This window comes from Pan paniscus, chromosome 16 (assembly GCF_029289425.2).
Source record: "Pan paniscus chromosome 16, NHGRI_mPanPan1-v2.0_pri, whole genome shotgun sequence".
In the NCBI taxonomy this organism is placed as follows: Eukaryota; Metazoa; Chordata; class Mammalia; order Primates; family Hominidae; genus Pan; species Pan paniscus.
The window spans coordinates 9,533,133-9,546,237 of record NC_073265.2 but is presented as its reverse complement, the minus strand read 5'-3'; the positions used below and the strand labels follow the sequence as shown (position 1 = coordinate 9,546,237).

The window sequence follows — 13,105 nt, the reverse complement described above, 5'->3', positions numbered from 1 at the left end:
TCACAAAAAATAAAGGTTAAAATTCTAATTAATATAGCTAATTAGAACTACTAGAGAAAAGGAAAACAATTTTGTATGCAAAATGTACAAAGAAAGTAAGATGTGTTTTTGGTGAGAAAAATCTTGAGAAGATAGAAGGATATATTTTATGTTAAAAAAGAGCAATTCTATCTAATTCAAAGGTTATTTAGAGGTTTTCTTCAAAATATAGATTTAAGGAGGAAATAGAAAAAAGGCAGAAAGGAGCAGTAAATAGGAGAGATGAGAAAAAAAGGTGTAAGTATGAGGATTTGTTTTTGGTAAAAAATTAAAAAGTTGAAAAAGAGTAATTTCTTTCTTTTGCATGAGAGATAACTTTGTGTGGTCAAAATTGTTAGATATGAGTTCTAAATTTCTTTTCAAAGAATTAATATGTCAGTATGTTCAATTCTTTGCCTTCTACTTCTAAACTTAACTTCCTCGTAAAGCAACCTTTTTTGATCACCTGCTCCACCCTAACTGATTCCGACCACCTGCTCCACCCTAACTCATTCCGACCACCTGCTCCACCCTAACTCATTCCGACCACCTGCTCCACCCTAACTCATTCCGACCACCTGCTCCACCCTAACTCATTCCGACCACCTGCTCCACCCTAACTCATTCCGACCACCTGCTCCACCCTAACTCATTCCGATCACCTGCTCCACCCTAACTCATTCGGATCACCTGCTCCACCCTAACTCATTCTGACCACCTGCTCCACCCTAACTCATTCTGATCACCTGCTATCTGCTCTCCCCTGACTCCCGCCAAAGCACTTACCCTGTCATTCTCTTTAAATTAGCCCATTGGAACTAGTTTAGCCTGTGCAATCTAACCCTAGCCAATAGGGGACCGACACAGCACCAGGGGCCACGTGCGTCAGGGATAAGAACCCCTTCCCCTCCTTTGTCCAAATGTGCACTCGCCATTGTTCCATCTGTAAGGGCGCACCCTTCTATATAGAAGTAACTTGCCTTGCTGAGAATTAAAAGGAACATTTTATATGCGAGTGCTATTTCTTTTGTGGCACCGAAACTTTATATATAACAATATATATAACAAAATGATAAAGGGAAAAGGCAAGTAAATTTTTATCCTCAGGTAGAAGGCATAGGACAAAATGGAAGGTTTAAGCAAGATGTAGGTTTGTGCAAGATTAATCTCATGAAAATATAATTTTATGTGTGATCAGATTGACTAAAATTAGAAAATTTAAGTTTTTAAAAAACTGAGCATTAGTATGAAAAGTACACTGATGGGAGGGAGGAGTTTGAGCCTCTGTGTTAGAACAAGGTTTTCTTGGAGCATTGCTCTGCCCTTAATAGAAAACTGTGGGCCAGGTGTGGTGGCTCAGGCCTGTAATCCCAGCACTTCTGGAGGCCAAGGTGGGCGAATTGCTTGAGACCAAGAGTTCGAGATCAGTCTGGGCAATATGGTGAGTTCCTATGTCTACACAAAGTTTTTAAGAAAATTAATCGAGCATGGTGGCACATGCCTGTAGTCCCACCTATTCAGGAGGCTAAGGTGGAGAATCGCTTGAGCCCGGGAGGTGGAGGTGGCAGTGAGCTGAGATCACACCACTGTACTCCAGCCTGGGTGGAGACCCTGTCTCAAAAAAAAAAAAAAGTTTTTCTTTACCTTTTAGGTAGCTGGCCTAGGAAACTGATTCTATGTTTAATCAAGATAATTTATTGTGCTTTGTGTCTTTGAAATCTTCTGTCACTTTGGTTTTATTTCAGTGATCTGTGTTCTATCTGATCATGTAATTTTTTTTGTTTTTCTTTGAGATGGAGTCTCACTCCGTCGCCAGGCTGGAGTGCAGTGGTGTGATCTCGGCTCACTGCAACCTCCATCTCCTGGGTTCAAGCAATTCTCCTGCCTCAGCCTCCCTGAGTAGCTATGTAATTTAAACCTTGGATATTTGACAAACTTTTCAAAAAACTTTTGACCGAAATTAACTTTAGGACATTCCAGAAAGCCCTGGAACTTCTAAAAGGAACTGTAAAAGAAAGAGATTAAGCCAACATGGGCTTATCAAATATTTTAAATTATATGGGAAGCACTGTCAAAACATGGAATGATGTTTAGCCTTCGAGTGACAGTTATATGGATGTGTTATTAACAGATGTTCCAAAATTGTATAAAGTTCCTAGAAACCTATGTCTTCATATAAATGCTATCAGTCATAATTATGGTTCACGAATAACCAAATTTCCTTGTCAACTGCATTGCCATAGCCATTTTAAGCCTTGGTGTTCATAGCAATTGCTTTATTCCAATGCCTTTCTGAAAGCTACTCGTAAGCACTTACAATCTTCAAGTGTTATGTCTTCAGGGCAGTTCATGGAAAGAATGAAAAAAACTCTGACAAGCATATAGTTTCTAATAATTTTGAGTTCATAGCATTGGACTGAATTTCCAAAACTATAATAGCACAAAACTGATGGGTTTGTGCTAAGCAAGTTCACAGCAGGAATTAATTACATGGGGCTGGGCATGGTGGCTCATGCATGTAATGTCAGCACTTTGGGAGACTGAGGCAGGAGGATGGCTTGAACACAGGAGCTTGAGGCTGCAGTGAGCTATGATCGTGCCACTGCACTCCGGCCTGGTGACTGAAACATACATACATACATACATGCATACATACATAAAACATGTGCCTACCATATGCTTCAGCCATTCCACCTCTGGATTTATCTAAGAGATGTGTCTAAGAGAATGAAAGACTATGTCTTTGCAAAGACTTTTATATGAATTTTTATAGCACATTTATGTATCACAACCAAAAATTGTAAACAACCCAAATGTCTATCAACAGATGAATGAATCCAAAAGATACATAGTTGAGCTATACTATATATCTCAACCAAATACTACTCTCAGTAAAAAGAAATAAACTATGAATACCTACAACTTGGATAAATCTCAAAATATTTATACTGAGAGAAACAAGTCAGACGAAAAAAGGACACACTGTATTATTCCATTTCTATCTCTTAAAAATTCAAAATAATCTACAGAGACTGAAAGAAGATCAATGGTTGTCTGGGGCCACTCTCGGTACCAATTTACTGTATGAGTCTGTTCTCACACTGCTAATAAAGACATACCCGAGACTGGATAATTTATAAAGGAAAGAGAGTTAATTGACTCACACTTACCACAGAGTCCCCACAGGGGCAGCGCCTAGTGGAGCTGTGAGAAGAGGGCCACCGTCCTCCAGACCCCAGAATGGTCGATCCACGGACAGCTTACACTAAGTGCCTGGAGAAGCCACAGACACTCAACGCCAGCTGTGAAAGCAGCCAGGAGTGGGGCTGTACCCAGCAAAGCCACAAGGGTGGAGCTATCCAAGGCCGTGGTAGCCCACCTCTGGCATCAGTGTGACCTAGATGTGAGACATGGAGTCAAAGGAGATCATTTTGGAGCTTTAAGATTCAGTGACTGCCCTATGGATTTTGGACTTGCATGGGGCCTGTAGCCCCTTTGTTTTAGCCAACCTCTCCCATTTGGAATGGCTATATTTACCCAGTGCCTGTTCCCCCATTGTATCTAGGAGGTAACTAATTTGCTTTTGATTTTATAGTCTCATAGGCAGAAGGGACTTGCTTTGTCTCAAATGAGACTTTGGACTTGGACTTTTGGGTTAATGCTGGAATGAATTAAGACTTTGGGGGACTGTTGGAAAGGCATGGCTGTGTTTTGAAATGTGAGGACGTGAGATTTGGGTAGGGTGGAATGATATGGTTTGGCTGTGTCTCTACCAAAATCTCATCTTGAATTGTGGCTCCTGTAGTCCCCACATGTTGTGGGAGGGATCCGGTGGGAGGTAAATGACTCAGGGGTCGGTTCCCCCCATGCTGTTCTCGTGACAGTGAGTTCTCACGAGATCTAATGGTCTTATAAGGGCCTTTTCCCCCTTTTGCTCGGCACTTCTCCTTCCTGTCAACCATATAAAGAATGACATGTTTACTTCCCCTTCAGCCATGATTATAAGTTTCAATAGGCCTCCCCGGCCATGCCAAACTGTGAGTCAGTTAAACCTCTTTCCTTTATAAATTACCCAGTCTTGGGTATGTTTTTATTAGCAGTCTGAGAGTAGACTAATACAGGAACGCAGTGGCACAATCATGGCTCACTGCAGCCTTGATCTTCTGGGCTCAAGAAATCTTTCTGCCTCAGCCTCCCGAGTAGGTGGGACTACAGGAATGCACCACCACGCCCGGCAAATTCGAAAGAAAAATGTTTGTAGAGACTGTGTCTCACTGTGTTGCTAAGGCTGGTCTCAAACTCCTGGGCTCACGTGATCCTCCCGTCTTGGCCTCCCAAAGTGCTAGAATTACAGGCATGAGTCACTGTGCCCAAGCCTATTTATTTATTATTTTAGAGACAGGGTCTCACTCTATTGCCTGGGCTAGTGTGGAGCGGCACAATCATAGCTCACTGCAAACTAGAACTCTTGGGCTCCAGGGATCCTCCAGCCTCAGCCTCCTAACCAGCTAGGAATTGGCGTGGCACCATGCCCAGCTAAGGTGTAAATTTTCTGTAGAGACAAGGTTTTGCTACGTTGCCCAGGCTGGTCTCCAACTCCTGGCCTCAAGTGATCCTCCCACCTCGGCCTCCCAAATCTTTGGGATTACAGGCATGAGCCTGGCCAAATTTTACATTTTAAATATGTGTGGTTTATTTTATGTCAGTCAGACCTCAATAAGGCTGTTTAAAAAACGAAAGGGCAGCTAAAGTTTTCAACCGATAATTAACAATGTTTTTTTTTCAAGTGACACACATTTTCCCAAACTTTTGGTTTTTTGAAAGACTCTTACTGAGCAGCTAAAAACAACCAGTTAATGAACTGCCTGTCTTTAAGAAACTACTGTCATCTGACTTATCCAAGGCTATTTTCAACTTAGGGAAAGGGAAGCTTATTTTTGTAAGAAAATAATTGCTCCTCCACCTGCACTCAATTCATTCTCGAGCAAAATTAACCTGCTGAGAATAAGGGTGTTATTTTACGTGCCTAAATTGCTTGCCCATGGAATTCTTGAAATAAATTATTTTCACTGGGACTGGGCATCCTTTTAATTCTAGATCACTAATTTAACATCCGCTCATCTGTTGGTCTTGAATATCAGCAACCAGTGAGTCCGACTCATCCCAAACGACAGCAGATGGCCAGGCTCCTCCCCCTGCATCCAGACTCACTTCCTCCTGGTGAAGTTGGCTCTCCAGCATCCCTTCCAGCACTGGGCTCCCAGAAGGATGCCTCTGAGGCTTCCACGCACATGAGTGTTAATTTTATGTGTCAACTTGAGTGGGCCACAGGGTGCCCAGATTAAAGATTGTTTCTGTGAATGTCTGTCCTCTGTCATTATTTGGAAAAGCTGGAGGAACACAGGATGCAGATTAATGAAGACCAGGACACAGCAAGACACTGATTCTGCAGCACCTGCTGTAAAATGATTCACTCCAGGAAGCACAGGATCAGTGCAAATAAGTGCTGTTAATAATTAACTACTTTGCAGATGAGAGCTGGCCAGCTATAAGCTCCTCCCCTGTGGATCAATCAATAAGCAATGGAAATAAAGCATCCCTAAAATTATATCTATAGGAGAACACCGTTTCATTTTATTTTATTCAGAGCTTTTCAAAAGTACATTTTTTTGTAAAAGATAACCTCTCTGTGTCTTCTTTTAAGTGCTTGATTAGTGAAGTATGAAAATATCAACTATGTCAGGAAAGCAAGATCACAGAAGCGGATTATCCCACTTGCATGCAAAACCAAGGACAACAATTAGAGAAGAATATGCCTCATTATGTCCAGGTGACACCCATGCAATGCAGGGCTTCTCAGTCTCCAATGGGCACATGAATCCCCCAGGATCTTGTCAAAATGCAGATCCTTGCCTCAGTGGATCTGGGCGGGGCCTGGGACTCTGCATTTCTTCAAGGCACCGAGTGAGGCTGATGCTGTTATTCCACTGACCCGACAAAGACTTACGAAAATGAGGAATCCTGGGCAAAGAGCTTTCCAACCTAAGGTGCACCGTGCAGCGCGGGCTTCCAGGACTCAGGATGTTCCCTGCTACAGATGGCAGGTTTGAGTCCCCCAAAATGTATATGTTAAAACTTAGCCCTTAGAATGTATGTGTTTGAGTCCTCCATGTATATGTTAAAACCTAGTCCTTAATTTGATGGTATTTGAAGGTGGGTCCTTGGGAGGTGATTAGGGCATGAGGGTGGAGCCTCACGAGTGGGATTAGTGCCCTTCTAAGAAGAGACACTCACTCGAAGTTCTGCCTGTCTCTCTCTCTCTCTGCCATGTGAGGACACACAGTGAAGGTGGCTGTCTGCAGGCCAGGAAGAGGGTCCTTGCCAGACGCCAGATCTACTGGCGCCTCAACCTTGTACTCCCAGCTTCCAGAACTGTCAGAAATAAATGTCTATTATTTATACGTGACCCAGTCTGTGGTCATTTCATTACAGTATTAGGAACAGACCAAGATATTCCCTTTCCAACAATCTGAGCTATCCTTCACTTCTTCCCATCACCTGAAATACAAAGGGTTATCACTCAGCCTATGATGCTAGAAACCGCAGACGCTCTACCTTCGGGTTTAGGAGTGCCATGAGCTAAAAGCTCCGGCCTGCTAATGGCAGAGGGTAATTGTGGCTTCCATGACTGGGTTCAGGAAATGAGTACCATTGGGGACCTGAGACTGCAGGGAAAGGTAAGAAAATACACTTCATTCTATTAAACCTCCCGGCTGAAGTGTTTGTCTGCGGAATGCTAGTGAGGATGCAGGACACACATTAAACAGCATCAAGACTTGCTTCTAGACGATTTTCTCCTTGAAGCCTAGACTTTAAACAGCCCTGATGTTTCAGGTGAAGGTTCTCTGGGGAGCACCAGCAGCCCTGTGGAGCCCTCATGATGAAGTCAGCACAACACAGGGGGGCAGGGCGGGGGTGTTGTGTCTGCCTGGCACAGCCTGGTGGCTTCGTGGAGAGACAATGTTTAACAGCCAGTAGCATAGTAATCCAATATTCTCCACTCCTCTATAGAATACCTGCCAATAATGACAACATGTGAACAAAGAATTCCCCTTCAGCATCAGAACTTTCCATTAGAAACACGTCTACCTGCTCCTGCCTTTGATATCTCAGAAGCCCTCCAGAACATTCAGCGTGTCCAACTTGCTCTGGTTTTCTGGCACCAAGAAAGCTCAGGTTAAAGTCAGAGACTTAGCGTTCCCACCCACATTCCAGAATTCTGCCCGTGTAGAGCCTCTGATGATATCACATCCCTCACCGCGGCACTACAGCTGTCCTGCTCTTATGTGCAGGTAAGCGGTCACTCCTGAAGTCCTGGGCAAGGAAAAGATCGTTGAGACGCAGCTTCCTCCTTCCCAGAGCTCGGGCTGGAAGCTCCCAGCCCTGGACAGCCAATTCTCATCTAATACCCAAACTCTCCAGCCTCACCTTAATTCTTCCAGCTCTGTGGATTAGACAGAGGTATTGTATTCATGATCAAGTTCTTCTCACAGAGATGCAAACCCTTTTCTCTATAACTTCACTCCTGGTGCCGGTCTCACCTTTCCTCCAGTAGCCTGCCTTTCAATGACAGCAGCAGCAGGGCAGTGCTGAGGGCGGCCACCCTTCTGAGCACTCACCACCTGCCAGGTGCAGTGCAAAGGACAGGCTAGAAGGACCTCTGACATCATTCCCATTTTGCAGATGTATCAGTCCGTTTTCACATTGCTAATAAAGACATACCCAAAACTGGGAACAAAAAGAGATTTAATTGGACTTACAGTTCCACATAGCTGGGGAGGCTTCAGAGTCATGGTGCAAGGTGAAAGGCACTTCTTACATGGTGGCGGCAAGACAAAAGTGGAAACCCCTCATAAACCCATCAGGTCTAGTGAGACTTATTCACTGTCACGAGAATAGCACAAGAAAGACCAGACTCCATGATTCAGTTACCTCCCCCTGGTTCCCAAAACATGTGGGAATTCCGGGAGATACAATTCAAGTTGAGATTTGGGTGGGGACAAACCATATCAGCAGATACTGAAACTGAGGCCCAGAGAGGTCAAATGATGTTCTTGGATTACAAGCTAGCAAATGTAGGAGGCAGACCCCAAAGCTCACTCTCCATGCCATGCTGTAGCCTGCCTGTATAATCAAGTGTCTCACTGTGCTGTGGTCAGGCTCTCAGACCCAACATCCTCAAGCCCCCAAATGCTCCACCAGCATCTCCCTCCCCAGGCCCAGCCCAGCAGCCCACACCCCTCCTGAAATAGGGCTTCCCTCTGAGCCAGCAGAAGAAGTGAGGAGGGCAGGAAGCTCCACCAGCCTCTATTGTAATTGGATCTTCCTGCTGGCAGTTCTCGGTGACAAGAAAGGGCCAGGTGGTGCTCACATGCACTGAGGAACCACACGCTCAAACACTGCCTCCAGGCCCCAACCCAGCCGCTTCCATTCCAGCACCCTGAGCTCAGTGTCTGTGCCGCCTGCAAGCGCTCCTCGGGCCTCAGCAAAACATCCTAGAACACAGCCAGGTGCCACGGGGACTAGAGCTGCAGCTTGAGAAGGCACCAGTCCCAAAAAACTCCCGAAAAATACTCTAATCGGGGTTTTGTCCATACTTTAAACTAGTGGAACTGTTTCTAAAAAAAAAAAAAAACTTTAATGGGCCCCATATAACTTAATACATGAACATTCACAGGCAGACATATACACATACACACACTTTGCCCTGCCTGGTTTCTTGGCATCAGCAATTTCTTTGAAGAGGGCTGCTCCGCTACGTAGCACATTACAGTCAGATGTGTGGGCAGCAATCAAATTCCCTTCTGCCTGTTCTGGTCTAGAGAGCCATTCCCTAACTTTACCATGGTATTCACAGGTGACACTCACCGCTGCAGGCCTTTCAGCCTGAGAGTGCCAAGGTTAGAACTGCAATTTTGGTGCATCATTCTGGCAGGTGCTGCAGCAGAACGTAGGGCTTCCTGCAGAGAGGAGATGGGTGGACACGCTGTGGCACCCCTGAGACGGTGAAGGGGGTGCCATGCAAGGCTGCTGTCACCAGGAAGCAGAGGATGGATGGAGGCTGCACCACGTCCCGGACAGCGAGTCTGCTGGGAGACCTGGATGAACCGGGGCTCAGGCAGAGAGGCATGGGGTTGGGGAGTGCTGTAAGAACAGGATCTGGAGCCCAATGCTGGGTTTGCAGCACAGCCCCTCCTCTGACTGGCTGCATAGTAGGGTGAGCCCATTGACCTGTCCAGACCTGGATCCCTTTATTTGTAAAATAGGGAAGCAACTGTACTTATCTCAGGGTGGTGGTTCTTAGTGCAGAAGAGCCTGGAGCACCCCAGTGCCTGGCCCACCCCACATGAGGGGAGTCAGAATGCAGGGGTGAGCCCAGGCCTTTGGGACTTCTAAAGCTCCTCAGGGGAATCCCACCTCGGCCAATGAGACACTAAGAGGCTAAAAACTAATGCGTGCTAGCTGCCTGTGCTAAGTGCTGGCAGATGTTCTCTGCAGCCACTGCAGTGAGCAAGGACCCAGCCGCTGTCACCTCGCTGAAGTACTGTGCTGTAGACGGAGGTAGGTGTGCTCACTGGAGTATGGGACCCTTGCGGGCCCTCTGTCTGAGACGCATCTAACATGCCAACCTGGATGGGTGCATGGGCAGGCACTGGGCATCCCTGACCTGGGAGACACTGGGGTGAACATGGGGCCAAGGGGGTCCAACGGGCGCACCAGGGCTGGCTCCCAAAGTCCCCTCACCCCTGTGAGGCTGGTTCCTGGACTTGCACGAGCAGAATCTACAGGACTTGGCAGCTGGTTCTCTGCACTGGATGAGGGACAGCCAGGTCAGAGGGAACCCCAAGTGCTGGGCCGGCATGACGAGGAAACCGCTGGACCCTTCACAGGACACAGCACGCGAGCAGCTGCGATGGAGGGAGGGTCAGTGGCTTGGGCCTCCAGAGCTGTGGGCTGGTGAGCGGCAGGGGCTCCTGGGCCACTGCTCCTGTCACTGTGGCTCACAGTCATCACTGTGGACTTTCTGTGAAAGATGTAATCTGAGAAAAAATGGCATTGTCTGTTTAAAAGAAAAGCAGTGCTTCCTAATTCCTTCTACTTGCAAGTGTGGACTGAGAGGCAAAGCTCCGGGCTGGGCACCTGGACTCCCATCCTGTCCGCCCCAAGTGCTTCAACCCCAGACCCAGGTCCAGGTCCGGCCTTGTGTTTCCAATTTCTAATTGACTCTCAGCAGAGCTCTCTCTCTCTCTTTTTTTTTTTTTTCTTTTGAGACAGGGTATCACTCTGTCATTCAGGCTGGGGTGCAATGGCACAATCTAGGCTTACTGCAACCTTAACTTCCCAGGCTCAAGCAATCCTCCCACCTCACCCGCCCAAGTAGCTGGGCTAATTTTTTTTTTTTTTTTTGGTAGCAATAGGGTCTCAATTTGTTGCTCAGGTTGGTCTCAAACTCCTGGGTTTATGTGGCCCTCCCACCTTGGCCTCCCAAAGTGCTGGGATTCCAGGTGTGAACCACCATGCCTGGTAGAGCCCTCTTTTCACTACTGGTGTAAAACAAGTCTGGATTACTTTTATAATGTTAAACAAGCAGGGAACAGGAAAAACACTACGTATTGCTTCCGTGGAAATTATGTCTTCCTTGAAGGAAATGCTAAGAACTTTTAAATGAGAGTTTAGTTAAGGGTTGAAAGGTTTTCCCTCACTATTTCTAAGGGAAATGTTTAATAGAATTTCTGTCCTGACATTGCTTATTAATGCCTTGACTCTCACACGCACATGCATGCACACGCGCTCCAATACTGAAACACACTCTAATCAGATTTTCGAAGTCTGCCCCATAGTAAAATCCTAATTCCTTTTGATCCACTGTTATCTACAGAGCTTTTACTTTTACATGCATATAGGCTGGGCATGGTGGCTTACGCCTGTAATCCCAGCACTTTGGGAGGCTGAGGCGGATGGATCACGAGGTCAGGAGTTCAAGACCACCCTGGCCAACATGGTGAAACCCTGTCTCTACTAAAAATACAAAAAAATTAGCCGGGGGTGGTGGCGGGCGTCTGTAATCGCAGCTACTCGGGAGGCTGAGGCAGAGAATTGCTTGAACCCGGGGGGGCGGAGGTTACAGTGAGCCGAGATGGCACCACTGCACTCCAGCCTGGGTGACAGAGGGAGACTCTGTCTCAAAAAAAAAAAAAAAAAAGACATGCATATACTAACCATAACCATCAGCTTCTTAGAACACTGCAGCCAGCCGGGGAAGTGGCCATCCTACCCCGGTGCCTCAGCCTTCAGCTAACTTTCTGGAACTGCAGTTTCTAGCTGTAGGTTCATCATGAGAAAGCATTTCCTCTTCCTGACAGTGGAGAGAATTGGGATGCAGTGAAATGGATTGATCTGAGGTGATCAGCATGGTGATGCCACTATCCAGGAATGGCGGTTACTTTCACTCTGAACCTGCACTGTGAGGGGTTGAATTCTACCTTCCCCAGATTCATGCGTTCAAATCCTAACCCTGGATACCTCAGACTGTGCCCTTATTTGAAGACAGTTTTTAAAGAGGTAATAAGGGTTAAATGAGGTGACTGAGATGGGCCCTGATCCAACAGGACTGGTGTCCTTAAAGAAGAGATCAGAACACAGACATACACAGAGGGACGACCACCTGCAAGCCCAGGAGAGAGGCCTCAAGTAAACCAACTCTGTCGGCACCTTGATCTCAGACTTCCAGACTCCAGAACTGTGAGAAAATAAATTTCTGCAGTTTAAGCCGCCCAATTCATGGCACTTTGTTATGGCAGCCCAAGCCAACTATGAGGTGTGCATTTAAAACGCGACCCGGGCGAGGTGGGGAGGGGCCCCACCCATGTTTTCAGCCATCCCTCCCAGTGGATTTCAGCCAGGACACCCCCGGAGCTTGAAGCTGAGACTTCAGTTGGTGTCCGCATTCATGGACTCCTGCAGACTAAAACCTCAAGTGAGCAGAGATGACCCCAAATTGCTGGGTGGGTCCCAAGGCCACAGAGCCATCACAGGGTGCTCCCTTCCTCCTCACCCAGACATAAAGTCTACCTTTCTTTCTGGTTCCTCAGGGGATTTCCATGCCGAGGTGGAAAGGTGAGTTCCTGAGTGCTGGACCCAGCAGGAATGGCTGGCGCTCCTGGCTGGAGTGATTCGAGGTCACGGGGGCCATGTGTTCTCTGGGGACTGGAACACCAGGCTGACTGTCATGGCTCAGGGACACATCTTGCCTTGTGCACCAAGCTGCCACCACCGCAGGTCTGTGTTCTTATTGGATGAGAGTCAGATCCCCTAATGTGGCCTACAGGAACCAGGGACTTAAGAATTCCCTTCCCCCAGCACATGCAGTCCAGCGAGTGCAGGTGGGCAGCCAAACACTGCATTTACAACATACGCTTTCAAAACATTCCAGCCCATCAAATTGACATATGCGTGCCAGTGCCTGGGATGTTAGAAATGCCTCATGCCGTATGTCTGGAGCATCCACAACAAATACTAACAGCAGGAGTTCAATTGTGAAGTGCAGAATAAGGGTTAAATGAGGTGACTAAAGTGGGCCCTGATCCAACAGGACTGGTGTCCTTAAAGAAGAGATCAGAACACAGACATACACAGAGGAACGACCACCTGCAAGCCCAGGAGAGAGGCCTCAAGTAAACCAACTCTGTCGGCACCTTGATCTCAGACTTCCAGACTCCGGAACTGTGAGAAAATAAATTTCTGCAGTTTAAGCCGCCCAATTCATGGCACTTTGTTATGGCAGCCCAAGCCAACTATGAAGTGTGCATTGAAAACACAACCCAGGCGAGGTGGGGAGGGGCCCCACCCATGTTTTCAGCCATTCCAGACTTGACCACAGTTGGGGATCGGCCCAGCCCAGCCCAATCAGCCTGAGCAGCGACAGCAATGGTGACGCTGCTCTGCAGAGATGGCCCTGAGGGGCTTCACAGCCAGGCCCTGCGCCCCAACTGTTGGCCGAGAACCTGGCCCACCACTCACTTGGACC

The 13,105-nt window shown here is 47.0% G+C and overlaps 1 protein-coding gene and 1 long non-coding RNA gene across 5 annotated transcripts in view; both read right to left on the bottom strand.

The window, feature by feature from the left end:
- ATP10A (ATPase phospholipid transporting 10A (putative)) overlaps positions 1 to 13,105 on the bottom strand; it is a 186,336-nt gene that overhangs the window by 79,466 nt on the left and 93,765 nt on the right. The window lies entirely within an intron of this gene.
- Positions 5,669 to 12,200, bottom strand: LOC134729129 (uncharacterized). Its single transcript, XR_010110042.1, has 2 exons — positions 12,151 to 12,200; positions 5,669 to 10,118 (listed from the first exon to the last, which is right to left on the bottom strand). It is a non-coding gene; the product is annotated as an uncharacterized LOC134729129 (long non-coding RNA).